Source organism: Ursus maritimus, unplaced genomic scaffold, assembly GCF_017311325.1.
Source record: "Ursus maritimus isolate PB19 unplaced genomic scaffold, ASM1731132v1 scaffold_14, whole genome shotgun sequence".
Taxonomy (NCBI): domain Eukaryota; kingdom Metazoa; phylum Chordata; class Mammalia; order Carnivora; family Ursidae; genus Ursus; species Ursus maritimus.
The window spans coordinates 3,327,541-3,351,610 of NW_024423786.1; the positions used below are offsets into that span (position 1 = coordinate 3,327,541).

At 54.1% G+C, this 24,070-nt stretch overlaps 1 protein-coding gene and 1 long non-coding RNA gene across 6 annotated transcripts in view; both read right to left on the reverse strand.

Moving 5' to 3' along the window:
• Positions 1–24,070, reverse strand: part of IQSEC1 (IQ motif and Sec7 domain ArfGEF 1) — a 118,966-nt gene that overhangs the window by 74,240 nt on the left and 20,656 nt on the right. The gene's annotated exons all lie outside the window — the stretch shown is intronic.
• Positions 756–6,219, reverse strand: LOC103669503. Its single transcript, XR_005834515.1, has 3 exons — positions 4,716–6,219; positions 2,802–3,009; positions 756–1,019 (listed from the first exon to the last, which is right to left on the reverse strand). It is a non-coding gene; the product is annotated as an uncharacterized LOC103669503 (long non-coding RNA).

Consider the following 24,070-nt stretch of genomic DNA (forward strand, 5'->3'; position numbering starts at 1 on the left):
CGCAATAAAGAAATAAATAAAATTCATGGCAACCCACGGGATCAGAGGTCTTCTAGCATCTTGTAGGAGACTCTGAGGCCCTCCAGAGCCAGTCCCCAAAGACCTCAAATTCCAGACAGTACTTCAGCCACCTCTCAGGCCACTCTGGGTTCCTTTTCCTCTGAGTAGGCTATGTCTTTCTGACAGCCGTGAAAATCAATCAATCAAAGCCCATTCGACTCCCCTCTCAGTGCCAGCTGATCACTCATCTGTTGCTCTTCGTAACACTGAACAAACATCCCTACAGCATGGCCAGGATGCTGGGCATGGGAGGGAGCTCGGTGATCATCCCTGCAGCCCAAGCCCCCATTTTACAGACAGGGAAACTGAGGCCCAGAGTGATAAAGGGATGCGCCCTGGGGTGTGTACTAGACACAATGACACTGGCCCGGGTGTTCTGCCTCCCAGGCCACAGTACCCCACAGTCTAACATTCAGCCGGGCTGTGGGGGAGGTGTCGGTTCCCGCTTCCCGAGCTACCCTCTTCATCTGCTTGGCAACCTCCTACTCAACCTTTAAGACTCAGCCCAAACGTCACCTTCTCTTCGAAGCCCCTCCCAGTGCTCTGTCCCCCAGGTGGGGGGACTCACCTAGACTGTGGGCACCTTAAGGGCAGGGACACTGCCACTGCTCCATGTGACCAGCCACCAGCAGAGTTGAGTCCCAACCATAAAAACTCAGTGGTACTTGGGTTGGCCAAGACCCGGACCATGACAGTGAGATTAAAGAGGCTTTAATGTTAGCATATCCTAAACTTTAGGGCTGCAGAGAGTGGCCACCACCCAGGGCTGCCAGCCCGTTAGGTGAGGAGCCTGCGGCCTACCGAGAGGGGAGCACTTCCCGAAGTCACTCCGAGGCACCGCCAAGAACTGGTCATCTGACTTCCTCTCCGCAGCTCCCGCCCCACCGCTCCGACAAAGCAGACCACAGAGTCAGGGAACCATTGTGGCTTGAGGTGTAAGGAGGCTGTTTTCCTGTGGTCTTTAAATGAACAATAAAAATTAGATGCAGGTGCTACGCCGACAGTTAACAAACGGATTAACCCAGGCTGTGAGGGAAAGAGCCTCAGGGAGGGCTTGCAAGAACAGAACCACACAGTCAGGACACAGGGTCAGATGCAAGAAGAATCGAAATCCCTTACCAACCCTGGGTGGCCTTATAGGAGCTCTGAAAAGCCTAGCACATGACAGGTGCTCAGTGACTGACAATGTGAACAAAACGGTCAGGAATCATCACCTCCTCCAAGAAGCCGTCCTAGCCTGCATCCCCAGAGCACCCCTTGTTTCTAGGTCCCCAGCGCTCACTGCAAACCCCTGCCACACAGTGGGTGATAGTTTGTTGTAAATGTGAAGGAAGGTGGGAGGGGCGGCCGTGGGTCAGAAGGTGCTGATGGCATCCCTCCTCAGTCTGGCCACTCCTGTGGGCACCCTCCATCCATCCTGGCCCCTCTGCTGGGCCCAGCCAGGTAAGCTGAGCTGCTTGTCCTGGGATTTAGGGGGCAGGGCCAGCGGAGAACAGACCTGTGGCTTCTAAGTGCCACTACTTGAGTTACGGGTCTCTGTTCAAGTGGATGGGAAATGGCCGTTTGCCGGTCTTCTCGCAGGATTCAAGAGGCCTGACGACATCAGGAAGACATTTAGAAGCAAATAGCTGAGCTGCTCCCTTCATCAGCGAAGGGCTCTTCCCTGACCGCACCCCGCCCCACTGCCCTCGAAATCATACTGCGCTTCCCGCTTCCCGTCAGGTGGCCCTGCCAGCCCTAGGATACAATCAAAGTGACCCCACTTCAGCCCCTCCAACTCAACCCCCCTTTCCCTGGCCGGTAGCACAGGGAAGCCACTCGGCCAGACCCTCAGGTCTGATCCTCTGGGCCCCTTCACAGAGACAGAGACAGGCCACCGCAGTTCTCTGTCCCTGGTAGAAGAGGTAGCCCTCTGGCCAGCGGGCCTGGACATCCCAGCCCCTGACCCCCTTGTGTGACCTTGGCTGAGTCACCTAGCTTCCTGGGGCCTCAGTGTGTGCACCTGTAAACCCTCCTTGCAGGTGGTGTGGGGGCGGGCTTGGCAGGAACACCTGTAATTGCCTAGCCAGGGCCGGGCACCCAGGAGGCCTTCCGAGCTTGGCAGTCCCTTCCCCTGCTCCACCACTGTCCCCAGAGAGGGACATGGCTTAGGGCACCTGTCAGGGTCATAGCCTAGCCCCCCCACATCTGATGTTCAGTCTTGCATCTTGGACAACTGTACGGGTCTTTCTGAGCTCCCTTGCCCACCTCCCTCCCTCTATTTCCTCTTTCTTAAGTTTGGGGCTACTACCTCTCTAGATAGCCACGGCCACCCCTCACGGGCGCATATCCTGGATCGGGCACTTTACAGAAGAAACCTCGTCCACATTTAATCCTCGACAGCCTTCCATTTCACAGATGTTCTGTGGCTTAGACAGGCTGAGTAACTTACGTATGGCCGCACACCTAGAGCCCAGGTCCGTTTGACCCCTAAACCATGAATGTAATCACAAAGCTAGACCTGCCCTGTGTTCCCCCGACACAAAGTGCTTATTGAATGCAGGCTCTGTGCCAAACGGTTTACACGTATCATTCATTTAAGCCTTACAGTGACCTTCCCAGGAACATACCACTATTACTATCCTCATCCAATCAGCCAGACAGAGAAACAGAGGCTCAGGAAGGTGAAAGAATTTGCTTAAGGGCAAACAGCTAGTGAGGATTCGAAGCCACGGCTGTCTGATTCCCAGGTCTATGCTTACAACACTGTTCTCTTCGGTCTTCCAGGTCCAGTTCCAAGATGTCCCCTGCAGCAGACAGTTTCCCTTCTCAGCTGATATCATGGAAGTAACAAAAGCAAATCCAGCCGTCTCACCGCCCCACACTGGCTATGGAGTCAGACTCCTGGCTCTGTCCCATTATTGGCAGTGTGGTCTTGGGCATTGCCATTCTGAGCCTCAGTCTCCTCCTCTGTAAAATGGGAATGAATAAGAACGCGTACCACTGAGGTTGTTATAAAGACTTTAGTGAGATACCCAGTGCTTGGCCCTCAGCAAGAGTTCTGCCAATACTGCCCCCACCTGGCCAGCTCCCAGGATCCTGGTCACAAATCCCAATTCCCTTTGCTCTTCCTGGGGAAGGCCCCACTTGCGCCCTGGAGTGGAGAGCAGCTGGGGAGAAGCTGGAGCGCATGGTGGTAGCAGGCCCCAGGAAGGACTTGAGGCTTCTGCCAGCTCTGCTGAGGCATCCCAGAGGCCCAGGTGGGGTCACATCGGGCAAGCGGTCCTGCCTTTTTCCCTTCTCCTCCCCAGCTGCCTGTGCCTCTCCCTTCCCCCCACAACAAGCCCGCCCCTGGGTTGCGCTCACGCTCAGAGGGCCCCTGGAACTAGCTTGCCACCAGGGATGAATTAAATCTGTGGTTGCAAGCCCCACCCCCAGGCCTACAGTTGGGGAAGGAGACAGACCCCACACATGAAGGGCTCTGAGACAGCACACACATGTTCCAATGGACAGTGGTTGGCTTGCTGTCACCTCCCCTGAGGGACCTTCTGGGACACACCCAGGTAAGGCACATCCCCATTCTATCTCATTTAATTCCCTTCAAAGCCCATCTCTCAGCCTGTATTTCTCTTACTTAATTACTTGTTTACTTGTTTACCGTCTGTCTCCTCCACCAGAATGAAGCTCTGCGAAGGAGGGGACTTTTTTACCAGTGTATCCCGAGTATCCAGATGGCGTCTGGTCTACAGTACGTGCTCAATAAACGTCTGATAAATGAGTAAGCCATGCTGAACCACAGTCATTCTCATTCAGGGACAAGCACACGGATGGGGCAAGGCCTGTGAGCTGGGAAGGGAACGGCAGGCCCCCTCCCGCTCCCCATTCTCACCCTTGTCTTATTCCATCTGAGCCAATGCCCCTATTTCCCCCATAGATAGATTATGGAAGGGCTGGGCGAGACGGTCTTTCAAAAACACCAATTTTCATCTCCAGTGTGCCCAGTACTTCAAGGAACCATCAGCTAAAGATTTTGTAAAAAAGACGCATCCCTTTGGCAAAGCAAATGATCATCCTTGACATAGTTGGGTTTCTTTCCTGGTAGCTTTGCTTATACCGGGGCCCATCTGTATTAAAGGGGGCAGGTAAAGTGAGGGAATCGAGGAAGAAATATGGAAATCTGCAAGGCCTCGCTCTGCTCTGGAACATCCCATGTGGCCGCCCCCGATTCAGACGCGTGGCACTCCAGGGAGCCGCTAGGGAAGGAGCTTGCGTACTCCTGAGCAGTGCGTTCCGACCGCGGAACAGCTACGGAAGGGGTGCCAAGCCAAGGCAAGGCCCCAGTGGCCCTCTGCCTTAATGAATAGATACGTTCATTCATCACAAGTGCCGGGGACGTCTGTTTTGCAGACGGATGCCACTAAGTGCTCCTAAAACAACAGCCTCTCTTAAGTGGGTTAAAAATTCCCCTCTGCAATCTTCTTTATGTTATTGATTTAAACAACACCTTCTCTTATCCCACTGGGAGGAAGACTGCAACCAGCTTGACCCAACTCCGCTGACTGGGAATTAACGGACGCAGGATGTGTGTGACGCCTGATTCATTGTTTGACTAAATCCATAACTGAGAACATGTGCATTCCTGAATGCGTTCAACTGCCCCCAACATTCATGCCTACCTGCTACGTGTCAGGCACTGGCTGGGGAATCTCCGAGGATGCAGAGGCAACCGACGTGGGCCCTGCCTTCCGAAGCTTGGTGAGTAAGGGGGCTGCAGGCAAATCACAATCACTGGTGCCAGCCCTGTTCCCATACGAGTTCACATAATCCTGACAGCAACTCTACAAAGTGGGTTTGCACCCCAGTTTATCAGGGAGGCCCTGAAGCCCAGAGAGTCTAAGTCATTTGCCCAAAGACGCACAACCGCGAAATGATGGAGGTGGGATTAGCACCCACCTATGCTGACACTCAGCCTGTGTTCTCGCTACTCCACCGGTGGTTCTCAAAGGGTGGTTCCAGGAACAGCAAGAGTCGCAGTCTCAGCTGGGAATCGTGGCGAGTGCAAACTTCTGCACTCCAGGTGGGTCTGACGCCTGCCACAGTTTGGGAATCTTGCGCCAGCCAGGGCACTGAAGTGGCCATCAGTACGGCAGGGGAGCCACCTGGCATAAGGTCAGGATTGACGGTGAACTGGTGGGATGGCCATTTAGGGAAGGTTTCCCGGAGGAGGTGATGCCTGTCTTGGGATCTGTGGCATGAATGGGAATTCACGGGGTGGCCCAGCAAGAGAAGGGCACTCCAGGTATAGGGAACAGCATAGGCAAAGGCTTGGTGAACTTGGGAAACTATAATCGTAGTTCTGCATGTCTGTGGAGTGTGAAGTGTGGGGAATGAGTCCCAGGGTGAGAAGGTAGAATTCTGCTGGCAGGAGTGGTCTGGATTTATCCCCAGGTTGGTTTTCCCAATGACCACAAAGCACAGGTATACCAATTGCCTAACACTATGCTTTATATCAGGGAAACTCTATCTTCTCCGTCAATTTAAAAAAAAAAAAAGTCTCACTGAGAATAAATTGAATTTTCCCATAAAAACAAATCACCCAAACTAAAACACTGTTATAAAATCCTGCTTGGATCCTGTTATCAGCAGAAGGCCTGTGCTGGCGGCCTGCTCTGGGTTTAACACAGAGATTAGCAAGCACAGAGTTACAGGAGGCAGCCATAAAACAGAAGCATGCTTTTTATATCCTGACAGCGAATAAGATACAAGATGTATTGCTGGGTGAAACAAGTAAAGTGACGAATCCTGTATTTGGGTAAAAAAGGAAGGGGGAGGAATACACACACACACACACACACACACACACACACACGCTGACATATGCATTAACTATCTCTGGACAGTGGTTACCGTTGGGGGAACTTGACAGGGCTGGGAAGGTGGTTCACTGTTCACTGTGTACCTTTTATATCTTTAACTGTTGAACCACGTGACTATATAATGCTTATAAAAATAAGATACAGTTAAGCCTTTTTCTGAGTGCTAAAGAGGCACTAAAGACGTACTAGCACCGACCAACACTTGGCTCTTGAAGTAACTGGCAGGGCTGAAAGAACCCTGGGAGAAGAATAACATTCTCCTGGGTCCCATGGGATTTTGTTCCTTGCCACTGAGCGCTGAGTCTGTGGCTTGCCTGGAATCATTTCACACGGCCCAGGCCTCACACTTCCACCTGCCAGGCAGGTAACAGGGATCTGAGAATACACTTTTTGCAGCAAGAAAGACCTTTAAGCATGTCGTGACTTTACCGCCACCTAAGGCTGGGGAGGGGCCAGGTGGGGCAGTAGGGGCTGGGGAGGGGGGAGGTCAAGGCCGTCTTCCTATCCTCTTGGGAGTAAGACTTGGCTGCCATCCCCCCCGTGCACCTCTTACATTGTGAAGAGACAAGTGTCAGGCCCCCAGGGAGCCTCCCGTATGCCGGGCAGGTGTCAGCAGCGTGGTCAACACTACCCTGTGGACGGCTATCAAGTCCTGTTATGTAGCCCACCAGGAAACTGAGACACAGAGAGGTTCAATGGTATGCCTGAGGCCACTCAGCTCCTAGTGGCAGAGCTGGGATTCCAACCCATAGGCTAGGCAGGTAAAGCCTAGGAGCCTCTAAGCTAAGCGGGCCTTGGGCTGCTAAGGGAACGTGACCCCATGGAATAAGAGTAAACCCTGAGACCCAGACGGGGCCGCCCCCGACTCCTGGAGTGGATCTATAATGACCATCCCTTATGCAACACGGCCCACAGACAATTTTGGTCTCTCTCGTAGTTTCCGTAAATGAGTATAATTTATGTGTTAATAGCAAAGATATCAAGGTTTGGAAACCCCTGGAGTGTTAGAAATGTAATTTGTAATTACAAGCACAACAATTTGTTCAACATGTCAGCTCTGTCCACGGTAATTATTACCCTGGTTAAGGGTAATCCCCGCCGTGCACGGGAATGGGAAGCCAGGAGTGGGGGCACCGGGCTTGGACCCCAGTTGTCTTCCTTGAGGCCATTTCTTCTCCCCAGATCTCTCCTGTTCCTTCCCACAGGGGGCTGCATTTTGTGGCGGCTGCCCCCCGGGGGGCTTCCCACGGGCTCGGCCCTGCCTGCGGGTACCCAAGTAGGGGCGAGCAGGCATTCCCTCCTGGGAGGCATGCCTAGTGGGTCCTGCCTCCTGCCCTCAGGAGGGACCCTGTTCCAGGCTTGCTTCCCATTTGTCCTCGACAGTCGGGGATAATGCTACCGTTCAGTGAATCCCCTCTTGCTGTAGGCTGCTTGTGACGAAGGCTCTAGCTCCCCCTGCCCCTTGGCTTTCCTTAGTGACCACCTGTAGTTCCGCACGGTTCTGTAGGGACAGTGAGGGGTCCTCGCGGTGGCAGCAGCTGCCGTCGCCCAAGCACTGATTCTGCGCCCCATTCGGCAACCCTCGCAGCCATAGAGAGAGCACAGTCCACACCTTACAGAAGGGACAGAGGCCCAGATGTACCCAAGCGCTTGCGCAAGATGCAAGATCACACCCCAGAACACGGGGAGCTGGGATTTGATACCCACCGATGGCCCAAGCCCTGAGAGTCCCCCGTCCGGGATGCAGACTCTGATTGGAAAGCGGACTTCTTCATTCAACACGCGTTGGCTCCTCTTGTGCTTTAACTCCAGTGCAAGGTATGGGGGCCAAGTGAAGCAGGGGAAGGGGCTGGGTGTCTCGTTCTAGCTACGCTAACTGCGGGGCACTCGTTCTGCGCTCTACACACCTGACTTGGGGATGCCCTGTCCACCCAGTGAAGCTGGGACCTTATCACTTGCATTTCACTGGCCAGGGCAGAGCAGAGGTCTGGACCCCAGATATCCCCTGCAAAGTGGGGGTTCACCCAGCGGTCCCCAGGTTGGGCTTGGTGGCAAATTAAGATCGGTTTAAAAAGACAGCTCAGGGCACAGAGGGCGGAGCCATCCTCGGAGAGGGGTAGGTGGTGACATGCTGTGGGCCACACCCCAAAGATGGGGTGGTGACAGCTGTGGGCTGAAGCCACCGAACCAGCAGTCTGTCAGACTGGGGTACAGGCGAGGAGCAGGGGCAAGGGTGGCTGGCTCTGCCCTGACTAGAGTGGCCCAAACCCTACCTCGCGCTAGGCTGGTCCTGGCCGGGCCAGTTCACCTGCCACCGCTGGAGGGCTGGCGCCACCTGTCGACCTTGTGGAAAACTGCAGCCTGGCCTTCCCAGCCCCAGGACAGAGCCAACAGGACCTCGTGGTACCCCAGCCTTGGGACAGGTGTGCAGAGGGGCAGCTGAGTCAGCTTCTGGACTCCACCCTAAGGTTCCTCATTCAAACCTCTCCCATCCTGCCAGAACAACCTAAGACACCCTCCTCTGCAACCCTCCTTGTTGTACAGAAGGAGGGCTGGGTCAGGAAGCAGAGTCAAGACTCAAACCCATTTCACTACCATTTCAATCTAACAACAAAGCACCACCCTGCTTCAAACCCTGGCTCCTCACTGCTTACGAAATAAGCACCAAACTCCTTGCTATGCCCACGAGGCAGATCTGGCCTCTGCCCTCCCTACTCTGCCTCAGCCTCTTACCCAGTGGGTTGGCTCCTGTCCCTGGCCCTTTGCAAATGCTAGTTTCTCTGTCCAGGACACATGTCTCTCTCTTTTCACCCACTTAACCCCGACTCCACCTTCTTGCCTCAGCTCCTTCGGGGAGGCCTTGCCTGACCTCCTCCCAGGCCCCACTGAGCAATTCCTCCTAGCACCTGGTTGACGTTGCAGGAGAGCATTTCCCTCTCCGACGCTGGACAACTGTATGAGGATAGGGATCATGTCTGCTGGACTCACCATTTATTTCAGCCCCAGTGTAGTGCCTGGCACATGCTACATGCTTGAGAAATCCTGTGGATGAAATGAATTATGTCTAGTTCACGTGAGTCCCTGGCCCAAAATTAACATGCCTTCATAAATAAAACATTCATTTCTCAAGGGGCCAGGCACAGAGGTAAAGGCATTTCATCCTTGAGCTCTGGGGGAGGGTGTGGGGGGGGGTGGATATTAATGGACGATAAAGTAGGGGTCTGTGCACAGATGTCCTGACAGTGAGTAGACAGCCAGGAAAAGCTAGAGCTGAGATGGGAACCTGGGTCTGTTTCGAGTCAAGCCATTCTGTGGCCCCTGCGGCCAGGCACATGGCCCAGTTCCCTCTGAGGTTTCACCCGGCTGGGTCTGCTCAAGCTGCTCACACAAATGGAGGACAGTGTTTGGAGTTCCTTCTCCCCTGAGGTTACCAAGAGTCCTGGACAGAGATTCTAGAAAGTTAAGCGTGGGAAGGCTGTATAGGTGGGGAGGAGATCCCACCACACCTAGGCATCTCTCCTTTGCCAGTGAGCATGCTCAAGGCTGGTTCTACCGCCAGCACGCAGGGCTCCGGTGTGTATGAATCTGTAAAAGGCGCCCTCTTCTGGTGGACACAGCCTCTGAGGCTCATGCTAGGAAAGACTATTCTTTCTTTGCCAAGTGCCCTTACACAGTGCACAACCTGAACATCTGTACGCTAGAAGTGCCTGGAGCTCCGCCCCACTAGGTGACTGTGACCCTTGGTCCCTGCCGCCCTCCTGACACCAGTAGTGGATCCTGCTCTTCCTTCAAGGGGGCAGGGAACCCTTCCAGTAAGCCTTTATAGTTAGCATGCAGGACATGTGGCCACATGTAGCCACCAGCTGCCTTCTTTTCTCAGACCCTGGGAGAGAGAAAGCCCCAGAAAAAGCCCTCTGGGAGATTTACATGGCAGAGATAAGACACTGGTGGGTTCAGAAATCACAAGGCCCACTGAGAAAACATCGGCAAAACTTAGCACTGACTTAAGCTGCCTCAGGGAGGACCAAAAAAGGTTACCAGGAAGGCCGGGAAAACCCCAGCCCACATCATGGGTGTTAGCCCAGGTGGGATGAATGACGTGGTTTGCCTGGGTCTTCAAGAAGACAGACCCTCAGTCCTCTCGGAGAGGCTGCCGCATGTCCTGGGCTTCTGCACTGAGTCAGGAGCCCCGAAGAGGCCAGGGCTGGCTCAAGGTCACCCAATGGCCAGCTGGCAGCCAGGCTGGGCCCACGCCAGGTCCCCAGGCTCCACCCAGGCTCCACCCTCACTCCAGACCCAGATCTGCTGGAGTGGGGGGAGGGGGGAGCTGCTCTCCAACTCGGGCCTTCACCGGGCACAGAGGGACCGTTCTTTGTAACTCAACAATCCCCCTGTTTGCCCTGTGCCAGGCTACAGCCTCCCTCGAGTCCTGCTGACGAGGAAAATCTGGTGCCAGCGTCCACAAATATGTGTGCCTTCTGGAGGGAGGGGGCAGTCAGGCTCTCTGGCCGAGTGGGTGGACTTAAAGGCCCAGAGGGAAGCCACAGGATGCGTGCAGAGCAAGCTACCGGGTGTTTTCTTTGAAAGACAGTGCAGGGAATACACACATACACACACACACACACACACACACACACACACACACACACACAGATAGCTCCTGAATACTTCCGGCAGGATACCCCCAAAATGCTCTTCATGTTTGCTCTGAGTGGGGGTGGGGGGGCACACGCAGTTTTCATTGTATATTTTTACAACGTTGACTATTTTCACCATGTCCCTGTTTTCCTAAGCACATATCAAACTCATAGAAATAAACCAAAAAATAAAAGGCCCGGGAAGAAAGGAAAAGGCTGGGAGCTCAGCATTTCAGAGAATGGAAGGAGCTCAGGTACTGAGCTTCCCCCAAAAGCTGAGATTACCTCTGCTTGCGGGGAGCTGGGCCATGTTGGTGGCCCATTCGTGCATGGTGGCATTTTAGCCTCAGACTGACCCGAAGAGGCGGGCCCTATTATTGTCACTCCTACTACCCAAACCAGGAGACATCGCCTCAAGTGTTAGCCACTAGCCTAGTCTGGCTCTCGCTCCTGGCCTCAACTTCCTCCCGGGGACCCAAAGTTCTCAGGGAGCCCGGGGAGGAGCGACGCTGCTCCAGAGGCAACGTGCCTCGTCAGGCAACCGAGGGGAGTCCGCCCGCGGCGGCGGTGGCGGGAGCAGAGCCTGCAACTTCCGGGGCCACGTAGGCAGGCTGCTGAGATGGGGCAGGGCTATTCTCTCAGCCCAGGCCCCCGCTGAACCACAGCCCGTGCCCGGGCCTCAGTTTCCTCATCTATTAAATGGGCGAGTCTTCGTGTTTTGCTGGTAGGAGTGAAGCTTACCCAAGGGGAGGTGCCTGGAGCATAGAAGGTGTTCGGCCCATACCCACTTCCCCCCTCGTTCCCTGCCCTGATAACTCCACGAGCAGTAAGGCTGCGTCCTGCCAGGCCAGGCAGTGGCCACTGCCCGGGGAAAGGCAGCGGGATCGGAGGGTGGACTGGAGGTTGGCAGTGACCGCTCCTCTCTAGTGGGCATGCCCTGGACACTGAGGAGGACGCAGAGCCCCTTGGGAGACAGGTGGGCAGGGTGCCTGAGCGTGTGCGTGAGCTCGAGTGAGCTTGCGTGGCGGCCTGAGATGTGGCAGGCCCTTGTTGCAGGCTGCGGCCCCTCCATCTCCCACCTCTCGCGGCCTCCAACAGACCCAGATTCAAAGAGCTTAGGAGGGGATGTTTATTTTCTAGACGGAGGTACTCAAGAGCTGGGCTGGGAAGACAAGGCCGGGGATCACCCGGCCCTCCCTTACCTTGGTCCAGTGCCCTGGGTGGGGGCCTCCTGCCACAAACAGCACAGCCTCGCTGGCCTCTGGGGCCTCCTCTGCGGCCCACGTAGGAGAGCTCCCTCAGCCCTTCCCCGGCCTGTGCAGTGGCCAGCGTGGGTCATAAGCCCTCAGCCCGTGCTTAATCCGCCAGGGCCCTAGTCAGCGCCAGCGGGACACGTGACACCCACAGCCCCACAGACCTGTTTGGCAGGAGTGGCAGCTGGTCTGGTGGGGGAGGGTTGCCTGCCCAGCCCGCCCTGCCCTCAGGGGCTGTCCCTGGTCACCACGCTCCTGCTGGCTCTTCCTGTCCAGAGCCTGTGGTCCTGGGCTCCTGCCTACCTTCCTGGGACAGGTACCGGTATGCAGAAGGGGAGGCAGGGCAGATGGGGAACAGGGCCCATTGTCACCAAATGGTGCTGGGTGATGCTGTGTGTGTGTGTACGTGGGTGTGTGTGAGTGCACGCATGCCCACACTCGGAATGGGACCCTTATTTCACACCATACACGAATCAATTCCAGGTAGGGTAAAGAGCTAATGCAAAATATACACAATAATATTCATGACCACAGAGTAGCAAAGGATTTCTTAAAACACAAGATACTAATAACGAAGCAAAAAATACATTTGACTACTTCAAGTCAGAACTCTGAAATGAAGACATTCACCCCAAAGCTCCAGAAAAAGGAAAAAAGGCAAGATATTTACAATGTACGTAAATGATCAAGGATTCAAGTCTCAAATGCCTAAAGAACTTCCCCCCCAAATCAACGAGAAAATAAAAAGACAGCCCAAGATGGGCAAAAGACTTGACCAGGCAGTTTACCAAAGAAGAGATCGAAATGGCCAATAAACATGCAAATATGGCCCAATCTCATCGGCAATCCGGGCACTGCAAATTAACATCACAGTGAGAAACGTGTGAGGACTGATAACAGAAGGGGCGAGGGAGAAGGGGCGCCAGAGGAGGGAACAACCACGCAGTGTACTTTCCGGCCCCCCTAGAGGTAATGCGCAAGACAAATGGCTGTCCTGCGCATCAGGACACAGACAGGTTCAAGAACAGCAGCCCCAAACTCAAACCAACCCACGCGTCCATCGCGGGAGAGCGCAAACGTCAGCTGTGGCCTAGCGGTACCGGGGAACGGTACACAGCAGTGACGAGGACTCACCACAGCCACTTAGGACCGGACGAGCCACACGGCCGCGACTTCGAGCCCGAGGACCCAGACCCAAACAAGTACCTAGACCCCAGGCTGTTTACAGAGAGCTCGAAAACCAGAAAACCGGCAAAACAGAATGATGCTGTAAAGAGTCGTGCAGCGAGGTGCTAAGACAGCCAGAATAAGAGCATTATAATCACAAAAGTCGAAATGGTGAGGATCTTGGAGGCCTAACGGTTGGGGATGAACACAGCGCAGGGGTACGGGGAGGCCTGCTTCTGACAACGCTCCGTTTCTCGACCCAGGTGGTAGGCACGTGTATATTTGTCTCATTTTTCTTTCGGCTGCTGCACGTGTGTCTTTTCACTGTCCCGTGGGACAGATTCGTATCACATTTAAACAGACACATTTGTGTGGTATGGGTAGGGGACAGGCACCTGCCACAACCTGCCACACCTCGACACAACGGCCACCACAGCCACATGGGACATCCGAGCTGAAAGGGCTCGTCCTACCCTCTCATTTTCGAGACAAGCACGGAGGATCAGAGATGGAAAGGCACTTGCCCAAGGCTGCAGAGCAAGTCGGGGCCAGGACTGGAATCTGGGTCTTAAACCAGGGTTCTCTCCTCTTCCTTTTGGGAGGATTTTCCCATTGCAAATTAACTTTACCACCAGTCGGAGCAGACTCATTCTGTTTAGCACTCGGTGCTCTGTGGAATTTTTATTCGCTTACTTATTCATTGTGGGGCTGTGAAAGCTGGAGGACAAGCTCCTGGAGGGAAGGGCTTTTGTCTGTTTTGCTCCCGTGGTAAAATAGGTGTTCCGTAAATATTTGTCGAATGAATAAATGAATGGAGCGGGATTTCTTTGGGACTTGGAGGCCCTAGAAATACTTAGTGGCTCCTGTGGTATCCCCAAAGGAGAAAATGAAAAAACTCTATGACATTGACACACTTTCTCAGAATTACTTTCATAACGGTCTTAGGTGGCTGGCACTATCATCACCCCATCTTCAGGAGGAGGAAACTGAGGCTCAGGGAGGCCTAGTGACTTGTCGTCCCAGGTCATGAAGCTACGAAGTGGAGAGCTCGTGTTTGAACCCAGCCCCAGAGGCAGGCTGGCCCTCAGCCAGTCCACTAAAGGACCCCCGAATCAGGATCCACGTGCTTCAGCCCCTCCTGCCCACCCCCCACCCCTACCTCTTTTAGGTGCCGGTTACAGCTTCCAAAGTGATTTCTGGTCTCTTCCAAACTCCTTCGGTCCAGGGAGGGCAAGGGACTTGTCCAGAGTAACGGAGTCCAGCTCTCTGCCTTCAAGCTTCCCAACAGTGTGACCGATACTGACCAACCAGTCCAGCTCGTGGATTTGCCAGAAGACAATCTCCGTACTGCTTCACTTCATACCAAATCCTCACGCCCCCTGGCTAAGTCCAAAAGCCGGCCCTAGTTCTGCATCTGGAGGAGCCGAATAACGAACCATTCCCAGACTAACCTCAGGCAACTGGCTTTATTAAAACACCCGGGCACTTAGCATTTTTTACAAACCTATATTACTATCCTGATAGCTTTCACCAAGCCCTCGGTTGATAATTAAAAAAAAAAAAATCATTGGCTCTGGGAGTCTTGGAGCTACAATGATCCTCTGGGGCCCCTAAACCGACTGATACATAAATCCTCTGTACACCGTCCGTTTGCATACCTCCAGGGAGGGAGCTCACTACCTCCTAAGGCAGCTTGTTTCTTGTTTGGACCCAGCTCAGTTGAGCACAAAAAACCTTCTATCAGCCCCCGGCACTGGGGCCAACGAGGTGCTTCAGCCACCTTTCTGCCCTTGGGGAATTCAGGCGTGAGTGATTGTGTCATCCCAAAAGAATGGGACACAGCACAGGCCAGGATTACCTTCCAGAGCGGCAGCACGGGAGGCCCAAGCCATTACATCCCATCACACATGTCACGTGGATTTATGTGGGTCAGCCCGGACTCTGTGCTCATTGAGAACCCCTCCGGGAGGGATGCCTCCCTAAGAGCATCTGGGCACGAAAACTGGCAAACCGTGAGGTTCTAGGGCCCAAGGAACTGAAAGGATTGTCAGTAGTAGTAGGTGGGAGGGTGCAGCATTCCACATCTTCCCGCTGGCCTGTGGGGTTGACATCACTGTTTTAGTATTATGCTTCCAGAACCTTCATACACATAAATGGATGGGTCTGTGGTTTTGCAGATGAAATGGGATAATATATGGGAGAGCCACCGTGACAGGGTCTGGCAAGGAGCAGATGCTTAAAAAATGTTTGCTGGGTTTGAATTGCAATCAAGCTGGATCAGAAGGCCACATACACACAGTTCTTCGAAGAGTCACCGAGAACTTGGCTGCCTGTGTCCTGCCTTCCCAAGCTGGCACGTGCTGTGGTAGCTCAACGGGATGGCCCGGGGGAGCAGGAAGGGATTCCTGCAGGCTGGTGACTCACCTATGCCCCTTGCACACTCCCCCGAGGGGAGAACACAGGGACTCAGGGCAGGCTTTGCTGCAGCGGTGACATCGATGAGAGTAGGAGGAACAGAGGTTTCTAGGTGGCAGGGTGGGGGTGGGTGCATTCCTGCGGGAGCTAGGACAGGACAAGGCTGGGTCCAGAGGGAACGCTGGGGGTACTAGAAGATGCTGCTCCCCAAAGCAGGTTTGAGTTACACTTCCCCGTGGCAAGGTCTGAGTGCAGGGGTGGGGGGAACCCCAGTCCACACGGATCTCACCAACAGGACTGAGTGCGGGGGGCGGGGGGATCCCCAGTCCACACAGATCTCATCAACAGGACAGGCCTTTGCCCAACCTCTCTTATGCAAAAACACACTTTCCTAACAGGAACAAACAATCTCATTCCCTCCCCTGATTCTGAAACACCAGCCGGGAGTGATGAGACCATACCCCGGTGACAGAGGGCTGGCTGGGCTCTTTTAGGCTAGTTGACTCCCCAACCCAGTCGTCAGAATGCTGGTGGGGAGAAAGCTGAAGACACAAAGGGTCCCAAGTTCTGGCTTGGCCTTGGCACTCCCCTCTGCACAATGGGGAAGGGGCATAACTAAATAGCAGGGGGGCTGCTGTGGGGCCGGCAGGTCCGGGGTGGGCAGGAGAGGCAGGCTGGTCAGAGCTACAGCTGGAAGGGCAGGCAGCATGCGCCCTTCCAAAGCCGCCTTGACAGACGATGGCAAGTCTGGTCATGAGACCAAGATTACTTAATGTTTGCGAACTGTGCAGGAGTCCCCTGCAGAGGAAGGCACCAGTTCCCTTCCTTGTCCCTCCACTGCAGGGACCTCTGTGGGAACACAGAGTCCTCTGAGTGCTCCCTAGGCAGCAGCTCCCCAAGGATGGCTGGATTGCTGGAGAGCTGGGGACAGTGGGCTACGGCGTGAACTTGAACACATTCCTGCCTCTCTCTGGCCTCAGTTTCTCCAGCTCCAACAAAGGATAGGCCCTAGGATGCCCCCTCCAGCTCTGATGCTCAGTGGCCAGACTGTGGGCATCGTGGTACCCGGAGTCCCTCCTAGCTCATCTTTTCCTGCCTGGGGGTGGAGGTGGGGGGCTAGAGGGATGGGGCTGTTTCTCTTCTTTCCTTTCAAACCCAACTGCTGGGCTCTGGCCGCACATGGGTTCAGGAGCTTGGCCACCGTACCAGCCCAAGGGAGGGGCCAGGCATAATGCTGGGGGCAGAGGAGAGTAACCAGAGGGGCACTTCTGTGTCACCTCAGTTCAGACTTGCTCTGAGGGGGCTGCACAGGCCAGCACGTGGGTGGTCTGTGGGCACTGACCACAGAGTGGAGCGGCGGCTTGTCAAAGTGCATAGCCAGGCTCCTGCTCCTAGCGCAGAACAAGTACTTCTCTCCCCGCCCCCCCCCAATTATAGAGCATGCTCAGAGCAAAATGTACAGAGCTGACCAGGCAGAGCAGACTGCTGTCCCCATGAGCCTGATCGCGTGGACAGGCTCGGGGGAGGGGACACCCACTGTCGTCTTTCTGCTCCGTTTGCTCCAGGAACAGATCAGCTGTGACAGTTGAGAGCTCGGCAATTTAAAGTGGCAACTCCCTGGCAGAAACATGGGGGGGGGAGGTGCTCCCCATGACTGGGGTGGGGGTGGGGACAGCCTTGACTCACCTCTCCAGCTGTCCCAGCCCCCTATACTGCCCAAGGGCAGCCCTTCTGGACAGGGCAGGGATTTCCCATAGCCAGAGCCCCCTGGCCCAGGAGGGTCCCACCTCAGACTGGCAGGTGGGGCAAGGTATCCTACACCTGAGACAACCCCCTCAGTTCTCAGACCGCCGCTGCCTCCTGTCCCATTTGGGACTGGGTCCAAAGACTGACGAGGGCTGTTTCAAGTGCTCAAGCACCGTCACCTAAGGGGACTGCTGCCGGGCCCTAGGGTCTGACCCAGAGCGGCCCCCAGTTATAAAAACCATCCTCTTGCCCACGTGGTGGCGGGAGGAGGGGTTGCCCAAGGTCATAGAGCGGGTCAGGGGCAGAGCTGGATTCGGACCCAGCCCCTCCAGTCCAGCCCAAACTCCTCACTCCCTCCCTAGACGCCGCTATCTGGCTCCCAGCGAATTCCTGAGATGCCTCAACCTCCCGCCCGCAGGCTCCGGACCTAGGACACAGTGGCGGGATTTCTCCGCCGGGAGGCAGGAGCGGGGAAGAGCGGGGAGGGGAGGGAGGGAGTGCGGCGCGGGGGTAGGGGGCACAGCTTCGCTTGGCGACCCTCGGGGCCTGGATTCACGTTTCCCCGCCCCGCGGAGACAGCCAACTGCATAGACGCGGAAATGGAGCACCCTGAGCTCCCCTCCCCCCAAGATCGCGCCTTTAGCGTTCACAAGGTTTCGTATAAACGCTCCGCATAGCCGCGGAGGCTGAATCTCCTGCGTCCTCACCGCTCGAGTCCCGGAGAGCGACACCCGCAGAGCCCCGGCTCAGAAAGACTGGCGTTGACGCACCCCAGGCCCTCCGGGCAGCCGGAGTAACCCCGGCCCCCAAAGCCGAAAGCCCGGCGGCCTCTGCTCCCTCAACCTCTACAACCGGGAGACCAGTGTCATCCCCGCCACTGCGGCCTCGGAACCTCCTCCCCGGCCGGGCTCCGCAAAATCGCCTGCGATCACCCCTCCCTCCCCCCGGTTCTCAAGAGCTGCTCGCGCGTCCGTGTAGCCGCGGCCCCGGGGGCGGAGCTGCCGCCCAGGCCTCTCCGCGGAGGGGACTCCTGGACGCGGCCCCCGCCACCCCCAGCCCCGGGCTAGACCCGCACCGCACCGCACCGCACCGGCCGCCGCCGCGCGCGTCCCCCGCCGGCCCGCCTCCTACCTCGCGGGTCCGCCTGCAGCCTCCGAGCGCGCGCCGTCCCCGCGGCGGGAGCGGAGCGCGGGCGCGGCCCCAGCGCGTCGGGCCGGCTGGGCGCTATGAAGGGTAACCCGAGGCGTCGGCAGCCCGAGCCCGAGCCGGAGCCGGAGCCCGAGCCGGAGCCGGAGCCCGAGCGCCGCCGGCCCTCCTGCCCGCGCCACCACCGCGCGCCGTGACCTTGGCTGCGGCCTCTCCGCGCCCGGCCTCAGTTTCCCCCTTTGAAAGGTGTGTGTGGGGGGCGGTGGGGAGGACGGGTGCCGCCCCGGCCGCCGACGTCACCCGAGCTGGGACGAGTTGAGGGCGCTCGGGTCGGTGGGGCCTCTGCAGCCGATGGGCCGGGGAGCGGGATACACACAGTCCAGGCGCGTTGGAGGGGGCACTGTGGCCCCAGCGTTTCCCTCAGACTCCCCAAGACCCCTAAACAAACACCTAGTCGCCGCGGCCTCACCCCAAGTCCCTTGGCCCCTCCCCCGGGGAACTGCAGCCCCTGCAGGCACGCAATGCCCAGCCTCCCTCCCCGAAGCCTCCCCAGTTCACAGATGAGAAAACTGAGGGCCAGAGAGGGGCAGCCACTGGTCCAGGGCTGCACAGCGGGTGGGGGCTGTTCACACCCACCCTGGCACCACGCCCCCTGAGGCCCCTCCAGGACCCGCGCTCCTCGTAGTAGTTCGGGAGGAGGATCTCGGCCTGCCGGCCTGCCGGCTGCACGCCTTATTCCACAGTGAACATTGACTCAGCACCAACTGAATGCTGGGGATGGGCCTCAGTGGTGTGGCAACTGTCATAGAAATGGGTGGCACAGTCTGAGAAAGGGACCCAATCCGTGGGGAAGAAGTGGCATAAATAGGAGAGGCTGGGCCTGAAAGAGGCAGGAAGGGGGTGGCATCTCCGGGGAGGAGTATGCTTAGGAAACAGCAAGGATGGGAATGCGCATTGCCCAGTGTGTAGGGGAGAGAAGGCGGGTTCTGAGAGCCTTGAACACCAGACCAAAAAAAAAAAAAAAAAAAAAAAGGCGTCTTCCTTTCCTAGGCAGCAGGGAGCCCCCGACCAGTTTGGAGCAAGCAAGGACGTCAGCGGTCCGGGCTGTGTTTTAGGAAGCGCCCCCTGGTGGCCAAAAGGGGCGACACAGTAGGCGAGAGGGACGCGTCTGCAGTGGTCCAGCTGTGAGGAAGCTGGCTTAGTGATGTAATGAGTCAGGAGACTCGAGTCTCTGCCCGCCGTGCCACCCACAGGCTGTGTGACCTTGGGCAAGGCACTTCCCCTCTCTGAGCTTCTGGGAGGGAAGGAGCCTGATTTTCAGCTCTGATATCTCATGACCCTGGATATCGGGGCCAGGTGGGAGTAGCAGACTGTAGAATTCAGGAAGGAACAGACAGATCAGAGGTTCAGCACTTTATGGGACTTACTACACTTACTTGTACTACTACTCTCCCAATTTTACGGACAAGGACACTGCAGCACGGAGAGGGTAATTCGCCTTTCCAGGCTCACACAACTGCTAAGTGTCTGAATGCAGGCCTATGCGGCTACAGTCTAAATGGGGGGCCTGACCACCTCAGTCTCTTGTCTTGGAGCATTTATTGAACACCTAAAGCATTCCTGAAGTATACAAGGCACTGGTGACAGACAGACAAATAAGGAACAGCCCAGCTCCTAGTGGCTTTTCCTCGCCCTGTCTCACAGCAAACCCGACAGTGGGCACCCTGGGGGATGGGCTTTTGGGGCAAAGCATGAGTCCCCACCCCGAACCTCCTCTTATGTTCTTCTGTATGTTGGAGGTTTTGTTTTTAAGAACTATGAATTCATTTTATAGTTTCAAAAATATTTTTAGAAAGGAAGAAGAGATGCTTGTAGTTTTAATATCTGAAAATGTTCTATGAGAGAAGCCACCTCCTTTAGTTAGCAGTGCCAGGAGTGAGTTACCTGGCAGGTTGGAAGGCAGGGGAGGGAAGTGAGAACAGCAAGGGTTCTAGAAATCGTTCAGCCTGGGCGAGTCTCATCACCTCTCTGAGCCTCACTTGAATTCATCTGTAAAATGAAACTAATGATAAAAATCTCCACCCTGTCTCCCTTCAAAGGCTGCTGTGCAGATTAACCATGATACTGTGTAAAAACGTTGTGTCAACGTGCATTGTATAAATATTTTTATTTCCAGAAACCATGAAGGAAAATATTGATCAACTCAACTATGTAAAAATTAAAACTTCTGAATAGAATAAAAAATACCGCAAAGTTAAAAAAGGCAAATGGCAAATTAAAAAAAAAAAATTATCTGCAGTGCATATGCCAGAAGTTAATTGAGGAAAACGAGATGAACGTTAATTTTCCTCATACAGAAAGAGCTCTTTCAAATCGATAGGAAAAGATGATGAACCAACTAGAAAAAAAGAGTAAAGGATAGGAACAAGCAGTCCATGGAAAGATTCGATCGCATTTGTAATTAAATGCATATTAAAGAAATACAAGTCAAAATATAACATACCTGTCACTTTTTGTAACCTTACCAAGTTGGCAAAAACGAACAAGTTTGGTAATACTTTTGCTGTTGAAGGGGGGATGCATGTACTCACCAACACTGTCGGGTGAGGGGCAAGGTAGCGCCACACTTTTGAAGGGTGATGTGGCAAAGCTCTGCAGCAGGCAAACATAAAAATTCAAGGATAGTCCACAGTATTCTGTGTAAGCAAACGGAAACGGTATGAAGACCCGCAAGCGGGGCTTTGCTGGGATGGACTGGGATGATGATGATTGACCTCAGGCAATCCGGTAAGTGGGAAAAGCAGGTGCGGTACGGCGTATGGTATGTTACTTTCCGCGTCAAAAAGACGGGGGTCTCCTGTACATGCTAGTACATGCATCTATTATCTCTGACAAGGACGCTTAGGAAACGGGAGCAGCAGTGCCTTCAGGAATGGCATGGAGAATTGGGGACGGGGTGGAAAGGAGCCTGGCTTTTCACTGAAATGTTCTGTTGAAATGTTTTGTTTTGTCTTGTTTGCGCTACAGGCACATACTACCGGTTTTTGAAAAGTAGGTTAAAAAAAATAATCATTTGTGAAACTGGGCGGGGAGTTTCTAGGCCCTGCTCTGACACAAGCTGGGGTTGACTCCCTATGTGACCTCCGTGCAGGATGATGTCCCTCTGAGCCTCAAGGTCCCCTTCTATCTAGTGGACAGGAAGCGCGAGATAAGAGTTCCAAGGCTCCTTACAGCTCTGACGCCATGCCAGCCCCAGAACCTTCTCACCAGATAAGCCAACCAGCTATGGAATGGCTGCTGGGGAGGTAGGGGGCTCCCCACCCTTGGACCTGTGGCAGCAGAGGCCAATGGTCCGTTGGCCTGGGGATGGCGGCTTGTGTGTCTTCTAAGACCCCTCCTGGCATGCCCATATGCTGTTCCTTTTTCCTTCTCCCACTCATGGTGCCCTGCCCGGAAACTCTTAGTTCATATTTCCTCTCCAGGTTACCCCTGGCAACATCCCATCTGTCTGGGTTGGAGGTCAGTTCTGGGGAGTAGGGACAGATGACACAGTCCTAGGCACCCATGTGGGGTTGAGATGTCAGTGGGGCAAAGCCTTATGCTGGGAAACCAAGCCTCTTACCCCATCCAGAGATCAGCCCTGGCCTCAGTCCTGCTCCTTTCCACCTTCATAGACAGCCCTCCATCCCCACTGCCTCTCTGGTTAACCCCCAGTCATCACCCAGAACGTTCTGTGGCTCCCCATTGCCCACCAAACCAAGCTGACACTCCTCAGCTGGACATTCAAACAGTTTGCATTTTCTGGCCTCAATTTACCCTTGTAGCCCTTCCCTCCATCCATTATGTCTCTTATTTAAAGCAATTTCCAACAATACAGCTTTAATTACATCCCTCCCTTGCTTAGAACCCTTCTATGGCTCCCACTGACCTGGAGGATAAAGTCTAAGTGTCACCAGCCAGACCCCAAGATCTGACATACACTGCCCACCTGCTTGTCTTACATTTTCCCTTAAGCTCTTCTTTCCGGTTTGCCTCTTTTTTTTTTTTTTTTAAAGATTTTATTTATTTATTTGACAGAGAGAGAGACAGCCAGCGAGAGGGAACACACGCAGGGGAAGTGGGAGAGGAAGAAGCAGGCTCATAGCGGAAGAGCCTGACGTGGGGCTCGATCCCAGAACTCCGGGATCACGCCCTGAGCCGAAGGCAGACGCTTAAGGGCTGCGTCACCCAGGCGCCCCTCCGGTTTGCCTCTTAACACAGGCAAATGAAACCCAAAACCAGCCCTCAGGCCATGGTGACTGTCCTGCTAAGACCTCCCACTGGCCTAGACAACTCAGACCTTTTGAGCTAAACCCCCTACTCATACCTGGGCAGATGGACCGAGGAGTGACCTCTGGTATGACGTACCATTACCTCTACCTCATTATATGTTATATACATTATATGTTACATAATGTATGTCTAGGCACGTGCTCCCTTATGTCCGCCTCTACACAGGATAACGAGGCTTCCCTGTCAAAATATTCATCCTAACCCTAAACAAAAGGAACACATTCACCCTCTCTCGGGGAGTCACAGCTCTGGAAACCATTCCCTGTGATCTCCTTATTTGCTGCAAATAGAAGTTTTCTTTGTGCAACAACTCAACCTGGTGCAGTTTCTGATTCACCCAGGAGCCACCTCACTTTGGTTCGTTTACATAAGCTTCTCAGGTTAGCATCAAAACTGGCTTCTGCCTTCTGGCCCAGCCACATCTGCAGCAGCTTCCCCCAGAGCCAGGCTATACTTAATGCCTTCTCAGCACACTGTGCTATTTCACAACATTGAGTATTTGCACATACTATTCCCTTGGCTCCTCAATATATAAAGAGTTCTTACAAATAAATAAGAAAAAGCCACGATCCACTCAAAATAAAAATATCCAATTCATCTACCTGGGTAGTTCAGAGAAAAAGTCATCCAGGTGGTTGGGAACATGCTTTTGTTAAAATGGAAGGGGGTTTTTATCTTCATGCAAATGACATTGAAAAAACTGTATCATGGTCAAATGATTTTTACAAAGGTGTCAAGAACTTACTAGAGAGTGTAGTTTCTTCAACAAACAGCACTGGGACAATTGTCTACTACATGCAAAAGGAGGCATTTGGACTCTTCCCATCATCCACAAAAATTAAGTCAAAATGATCAATGGTCTAGATGTAAGAGTTAAAACTATAAAGCTCTTAGAAGAAAACATAGGAGCAAATCGTTGTGACCTGGCATTAGGCAATAATTTCTTAGATATAAAATGACTTCTTAGATACAAAAATATCTTAGATTTTTTTCTTAGATATAATGATTTCTTGGATACCAAACACATAAGCAATAAAAGAAAAGTTTGATAGAGTGGTACTTTATCAAAATTAAAAACTATTACGTTTCAAAAGACAGCATCAAGAAAGCAAAAAATTAAGCCACAGACTGGGAGAAAAGGTTTGCAAATCATATAACCAAAAACCAAAACATCCCGCAAAGCAAAGCACCCCACAAAGATTCGTATTTAGAATATAAAAAAACTCTTGTGACTCAATAACAAGAACACAGCACCCTTAAAAGATGGGCAAAAAGTTTGAAGAGGTATTTCACCAAAGGAGATATATGAATGGCCAAGAAGCACGTGAGAAGATGCTCACGATCGCTAGGCATCAGAGAAACTCCAATCACAACCACAGCGAGGTGGCACTTCCCACCCACTAGGATGGCTGTCATCAAAGAGACAGACAAGTGCGGGCGAGGATGTGGAGAAATCAGA